The sequence below is a fragment of the Pseudoliparis swirei genome, chromosome 18 (assembly GCF_029220125.1).
Source record: "Pseudoliparis swirei isolate HS2019 ecotype Mariana Trench chromosome 18, NWPU_hadal_v1, whole genome shotgun sequence".
Classification (NCBI taxonomy): domain Eukaryota; kingdom Metazoa; phylum Chordata; class Actinopteri; order Perciformes; family Liparidae; genus Pseudoliparis; species Pseudoliparis swirei.
In genome coordinates, this window is record NC_079405.1 from 28,885,429 (window position 1) to 28,891,803 (window position 6,375).

General features: G+C 41.5%; 2 long non-coding RNA genes across 2 annotated transcripts; both read left to right on the forward strand.

Annotated features, from left to right (window-relative positions):
* Positions 1-1,466: 1,466 nt before the first annotated feature.
* Positions 1,467-2,604, forward strand: LOC130208919 (uncharacterized). Its single transcript, XR_008834501.1, has 2 exons — positions 1,467-1,974; positions 2,351-2,604. It is a non-coding gene; the product is annotated as an uncharacterized LOC130208919 (long non-coding RNA).
* A 464-nt stretch (positions 2,605-3,068) lies between these two features.
* LOC130208918 (uncharacterized) lies at positions 3,069-5,553 on the forward strand. Its single transcript, XR_008834500.1, has 3 exons — positions 3,069-3,230; positions 4,377-5,143; positions 5,234-5,553. It is a non-coding gene; the product is annotated as an uncharacterized LOC130208918 (long non-coding RNA).
* The last annotated feature ends 822 nt before the right edge of the window (positions 5,554-6,375 follow it).

Sequence of the window (6,375 nt, forward strand, 5' to 3'; positions counted from 1 at the left end):
AAAATATATACAAGTAAAAAAAATATATTACAAAAATAAATAATTATATATATATATATATACATAAACACAATAATCATATTCACACATGGCCCATGTGTGTTGGAACTTTCTCACCACATGGGGGTGTCCTTAAACGCACCATAACACAGTACGGATGGAATTCTAAATAAAGTTTATTCTGACTGTTGATTTTCAGTCAAATCATCATATTCACAACATTTATCTTCAGTGGTGGTTCGTCCATAGGGGGCGCTAGGGCGCCGCCCCTCTTAAAATTTGGAGATGAAAAAAAAAAAGAAGTAAAAAAAAATCCTGTCAAAAAACATTATATGCCAAATCATTTAAATAGTAAATATACCGTGTTGACACGCTAAATGTGTGTGGGAGACCGTAAGCCCCTGTCAACAACCACTTAAGTTAATGTGAAAAAATATAATATATCGCCATTATCACGGAGAGAAGCCCCCCCCCTTTTTCGAGGCGCTGGTCTAACGTGTGTGTACGGCATCGATACAACATTTCAGTCGTTTTGGCAATGACCGGCTTCACATTGGCGGATGAAACCGGGAATCTTGAAGCATAAAACGTGCGCACACGATTGGATTATTCGGCAGATCAGAGACCCGTATGTTCCCTCAGCCCATAGAGCAGTGTTGCCAGGTTCGCGGTTTTCCTGCGGAATCGGGCCACTTTTGAAGTGTTGCGCGGGTTGAATTGTTTGTCCTTGGTTCGGGTAGACCTATTTTGCATGCAAATTACATGAATATCTTTAAATAAAAATCCATATTTTAAATTAAATAATTTATTCATACCCAAATCCTACCAAACTGACTCCAGATCAGCACGTTCACACATTTTATTTATGATAATATACTGTATCTAATTACACAAGGCCATTTTAGGACCTAGGTGAAATAACTTGAGGGAAAACTGCTTTTAATGCTGGCAAACTAAACATTTGATGTTACTTTGTAGATATTATAATACATTTGGCAATGATAGCAATGCTGTTGGACTTTAAAAGCAGTGTATATGGTTTGGCACGGGCATATTTTGAGTTCTGATATTGGGCTGGTTTTTGGGCTGGTTGTGTCACACAGACCTGGCAACCCTGCTGCCCAGAGCTCCACGCAGGTACGCGAGCAACATAGCTAGCAGAGGCTTTATGTTAGTATGGCGTCGGCGACTGAAAACTCTGGTATCTCTACACCAAACACCTTTCAATCGACGGTCAGATATTGACAAGAAGAGGCTGAAAGAGTTGGGACCCGAACATCCGGATTAAAAAATTCTGCAGCAAAGCGCTGACCGCGGGAGGACGTACACCCGGAGGTTCTCCTCTAGCCGATATGCTAACCGGAGCTGGTTAGCTGAATGCTCCATGAGTAATTCGTTTTTTGTTTCCCCTGTCTGTTTTCCAAAGTCCTGGGACGGAAACTCTCTGGACTACAACGGGGTGAGGGATCTACAGAGCTTCAGACAAGTGTAAAGCACGAATCTTGCCGAAGTTATCTAGCTAAGAGCATGGAGCTAACTCGCTAACAGCATGAAGCTAACCCTGTTTGCAGACCGAACTGGCATCGAAAACACAACCAAGAAGTTCTGAAAAACAGACACATTCCCTCCAGAATAATGGAAACAGGCTGGTTACAGACATGATGGACTTTAACCAGAGTTATTGAGAAGTTTGACCACTTTGAAGAGAGGAGGCTACTTTTCTTTACATATAGTGGGTCTACTCTGTCAAACAGTTAGAAATGCACTCTGTCATTTCTTGTTTTCAATGTATTGTATTTTATTTTTGTTTGTTGTTCAAAGATATTATTGAGTGTTTGTGAATTTTATTTTAATGAGCTATTTTTATTTAGCGTTATTTTTAAAAATCTGTTTCCTGCGGAAATTGCTTTCCATCTGTTGCACTTCCTGCTCCTGAGTCCGTCTTTCCGTCACAATGGTTTTATATTGCCGAGGGTGAGTTGAGTGAAAAACGATTTTGCACTATTTTGGCTATATTCTTTAATAAAAATTAACCGTTTATGTTACATACAGTAATGGAATGTTAATACGATCCCGGCGTCCAGCTGTCGTGTCATTTAGACTGTCAAAATATATGTTTGGTGGCGGTTTCATTGAGCCACTTTCTAGCTCATGTAGTTATTTATTTTGTCCATTAGGGGTCTCTGTTTTCCCCTTGTATGTTACATGTCATGGTTTTTGATGAGAATTGTTATTATTTAGATTTAATGTGGTCCTGTCTTCCATGGACAATGGTTTTTTTTTGCTGAGGGAAGTGGAAGTGCAGAGACAAATCAGAAGGCAAATGTGTGTGTTCTGTTGTCTTCTGCAGAATAAATAAGTGCTGGGAAAATCCACCATCTGAGCCGACTTCTTCCATGCCCGTTCCACATCAGTTACATCTGCTCTGAACCTCTTTCATGTGAGGGTGAAACTCTTTTATTTTGCAAACCTCTGAAACCCAACCCAATGTTCCTTAAAGCTGCTCTGAACCTCTCATGCCCAAAGTTACAGTGTGTTGATAGTTGTTGTTGGACAGTGTTGAGCACGCTGTGTTCTTGAAATAAAGCTTTGTTTTTTACAATATTCTACTCAAAACCTCTCTTCTTCTCATTGTTGAGTGATATTTAAACCACTGCGCCCCCCCCCCCCCCCCCAAAAAAGTCACCAGCCGCCACTGTTTATCTTACAGCTGTCACTTAATTCAATTTAAATACTAAACACATATTTTTGAGTGCATCCTCAAGCTTGAAACATAACTTTGTTAAGAGTAAAAATAACTTTACAGCATATAACTATTAATAAATGAACACATTCTGTATTCAACACCACAAGAGAAGCCCACTCTTACAGCTCCACGAGATGCCCGTGGAGTGGACCTTACATTGCGTCATAGGTTTCGTGCAGCGTGCTTTTTGGGCCGGAGAGGGGCGGGACCAGGAGGCTGAGGCGGCCTCTCATTGGCTCCTGTGCGCGCGGAGCCGCGGGACGGGAGCGCGCGGCGGGCTGAGGGGAGCAGAGCAGACCCGGTCCTGGAGGGACAAAGACCCGCTGCTCCGGACCGCACCTCCTGCAGGAGAAGACTCAGAGTCCCGAGGAGGAGATCTGCTGAGGGGACTCGCACGCGCGCAGACAGTTTTTTGGTGACTTTTCTATTAGTGGCTTTTCTTTTTTTCGTCTTCTTGGCACTCCTTCAAACTTAAAATAAAAAGGTAAATTAACTTTTTTCTTTTATCAAATGTGTATTTTCCAACCAAGTGTCTTAAAGATTAACCTGAACGTGGGCTTCTCGTGTCATGACGTCATAATACCTTAACAATAACCCACAATTTAAAATAGATTAGCATCACTCTGAACTTTTTATATATAGATAACTATTTATACAATATATATATATTTAGATAAATATATATGAATATAAATATATATATATATATTAAATAAATTAGTATCACTCTGCACTTTTATCTATATATATATAAATATATAAATTAGCATCACTGTGCACTTTTATTATATGTATATATAGAAATATTTATTTTATATATATAATACATCAGCATCACTCTGCAATTTTATATATTTATATATATATAATTATAAATATATATATAGATATATATATATAAAATAAATTTGCATCACTCTACACTTTTATATATTTATATAAATATATATAAAAATATATATTGATCTGTGCTGGCCAGGGCTTAACAGACTCTTTATGGTTGAATTGAACAATAAAATATTCCAGAGCACTTTGACTGAGAATTAAATAAATAAAAGCAACATGTGAGATTTTTTAATTCTCCGGGGGAGTCTTCACTTGTTTGGTCCTTCATCTTTTAAATGTTCTGCAATGTGAAAACTCTCCGTTTGCAATCTGCTGTCAATGGAAGTCGCGTGTCTGAGAAAGTGTCCCTGCAGAGGAGGAGGAGGAGGAGGAGGAGGAGGGTGTGTCTCCGCTGTAGTCCACATCACACATGTAGATCATGAGACGTGGAGCTGCCTGGCGTGATGATTATTCATCTGTGACCTCTGAAGGACTCTGAAGAACTGATGTTGCTTCATTCCCTCCTAAAGTTGAAGCCTCCTCTTCCTCCTCTTCCTCCTGCTGAACCTCCATGAGGAGACACTCCAGATGTTTCCGATGAGCAGATGTGACGTCTCAAACGTCTCCGGCCGAGCAGCAGGAAGTGTTTTGTTTCTTTAAGCCTGTGTGCTTTGCACTTTGTTTGGCTGTTGCCATGACGTCAACTTCCCTCCCCCTTAAAAAACACCCCAACGACGTGGAAGTCTTCTTACTTTCGCCGTTTTCCTTCCCTCCTTCCCTCCTCTCCCCCTCCCTTTTCCTCCAGGAAAATTCCTCCCCGGAGGCTTTCATGGTTTGCCATGAAATATGGAGGCGGAGTTTCCCTCTGAAGCTCAGTCAGTGCAGCCGGCAGCAGATAAACCAGGGGGCCACACTTTATTCATAGAGAGAGAGAGAGAGGGAGAGAGGGAGAGAGAGAGAGAGAGAGGGAGGTTGACCATGTGCAGTGTTTACATTCACTAAAGGCTCCTATTCTGTCCCCAGTTTGGTGATCAGTTCATCGCAGATCTTCGTGAGCTCCTCGATCTCTTGATTCTGTGAGAGAGAGAGAGAGAGAGAGAGAAAGAGAGAGAGGGGGGGGGAGAGATAGAGGAGCCCATGTTCCACCGATCCTTCTCCTCACCCAAACTTCTCAGAACATCTCCTTCTTCTGTTGTTGCGTAGAGGTCCTGGAGGGGCGCGCGATGGAGCTAACCCAGACATGGGCAAACTACGGCCCGCGGGCCACATCCGGCCCGTTAGGCTTTTTAATCCGGCCCGCCGAACTTGTCCAAATCGCGACTTTGTTTACTTCCGGTGTGCGTTGGCGCGGAAAGTACTCGTCACACAAAACCCTTCACCATGATTTGTCAATCCGTTTGTCTGTCAAACAACAACCAATGAACACTCAGTAAATCACAAGGGACCCGCCCACCACACAGGTGAGGCTCATTTAGAAACAGCCGCAGTGATTTTGCCGAGCAGCGCGGAGCCTGGAGGAGCTGCGGAGCGACGAGGAGGAACACGCAGCCAGAAGAGAGCCACTTGGACCGGGTAAGAGTCTTTACTACACGTTACGTGTCACGGTGTCCGTCCCGGTGTCCGTAACTTGTGCGCGCTGCTGACGAGTCTTGTATTTTACAGAGAGGATTCACCAGTGCCTGCAGCTCCACCTGCAGCTCCACCTGCCCGGCCAGCAGAGAGGTCTCGTGACACGATGACATGATGTTATTATAGTGAAGCCATATTGTAAATAGTCTGTCAATAGTTGTGTTCTGTTTTCTATTTCACAACATGTATATAATGTAGATTTTTTTTTTTTATGTACAACACATATTTATTTTTAACAAAAATTAATGGTCATTTTTGATTTGCACACACCCCATGAAACTTTATCTGCAATATGAAGTCATTTCTCAGTCCCATCTTTATCATTTTGGTGAATGTGTGACAGACCACATCATTTTTACTAAAAAAACATGAATAAAAAATTTGGTTTTCCTCATTTATTCAATTCAGTTTATTTGTAGAGCCCAATTTCATAAATTACAAATTTGGCTCGGAGTGCTTTACAATCTGTGCATATAGACATCCCTGACCTTTGACCTTTGACCTCACATCGGATCAGGAACAACAGAGGAGGATCCCTCTCCAGGATGGACAGGTGCAATTACATGTATCTAGCATTGTATTCAGATATTTCACTGCTTTTGTGAACCTATGACCTTTGGTAAACTAATTTCAAACACCAAAACAGTTCGTCCACATGAGTAAATGTGTGTTTTCAGAAGAGATATGAATAATTTGTAAAAATCGTTCAATTGTCAGCTTTAGGGTCATATTTTCTCGAGTAAAGCGCTGTCAGTCTGTTTGTGACGGGTTCATACACATGCTGACCAGATGACGCCGCACATCGCCCTGACTTTAAAGACCCCTTTCTAGTTTCTGCTGCAGGCAGGATATTTAAGACAGTCTATCTCTCAGGACAATCCGTCCATTATTTTATGGGTTTAAAACAATTAGAAATTATTGAGTTTGAGTACTTCGTTGGGTAATAATTTGTTTTGAATGTTGAAAGTGATTCCATTGATCTCTTTCCAGTAAATGTTGATTACTTTAACTTTGCACCTTAAATTGAAATGTATAAAAAACAGACGCAATCTCCAGGTTTAATAAATTACATTACGTGTCCAAATGCTCCTGACCCGGCCCCTCTGTCACATTTTAGAACCGAATGTGGCCCGCAGGTCAAAAAGTTTGCCCACCCCTGAGCTAACCACACACAC